Source organism: Rhipicephalus microplus, chromosome 1 (genome assembly GCF_043290135.1).
Source record: "Rhipicephalus microplus isolate Deutch F79 chromosome 1, USDA_Rmic, whole genome shotgun sequence".
Classification (NCBI taxonomy): Eukaryota; Metazoa; Arthropoda; class Arachnida; order Ixodida; family Ixodidae; genus Rhipicephalus; species Rhipicephalus microplus.
The window spans coordinates 163,205,772-163,206,288 of NC_134700.1; positions in this window are offsets into that span (position 1 = coordinate 163,205,772).

The following is a 517-nucleotide window of genomic DNA, read 5'->3' on the forward strand; positions in this document are numbered from 1 at the left end:
TAATGACATAATTGAAGTCCTTCGTGCAATGAGCCCATCGGCTCTGTGAGGGTTAAGAGACCCAGCCGGTGAAACCGAAATGAGGAACCTGGAATAATCAGCGACAGATACTCTATTTATGTGCGTGCTGCATCTGAGATTACATCATGCATGACAAAGATTCGTTTTGGAGAATGCAAAAGAACAAAAACCACTGAAGTCATCGTCGTCAACGGCGGAGTCATTGTACAGGTTAGAGGTTTGCGCTCTAAACCAAGACCAAGGCGCTCAAGTGCGCCTCGGTTTCGGCTCTGTCGTATTGGGTCGCGCTTCGTTACTGAGCAGCCATTAGGAAATTCAGCTTTGTTATGAAACCTTGTATAGCCAATGAGCTCTTCGAATAAAGGGCTTCAAGTATGCCACTGGACTCGACCACGTACCATCACTAAACATCAATCGACGAATGTAGTCATCTAAAAAGACATTTACAAAGGCTGCGAGAAAATATGAAAATGCACTAAATGGGTATACAGGTACT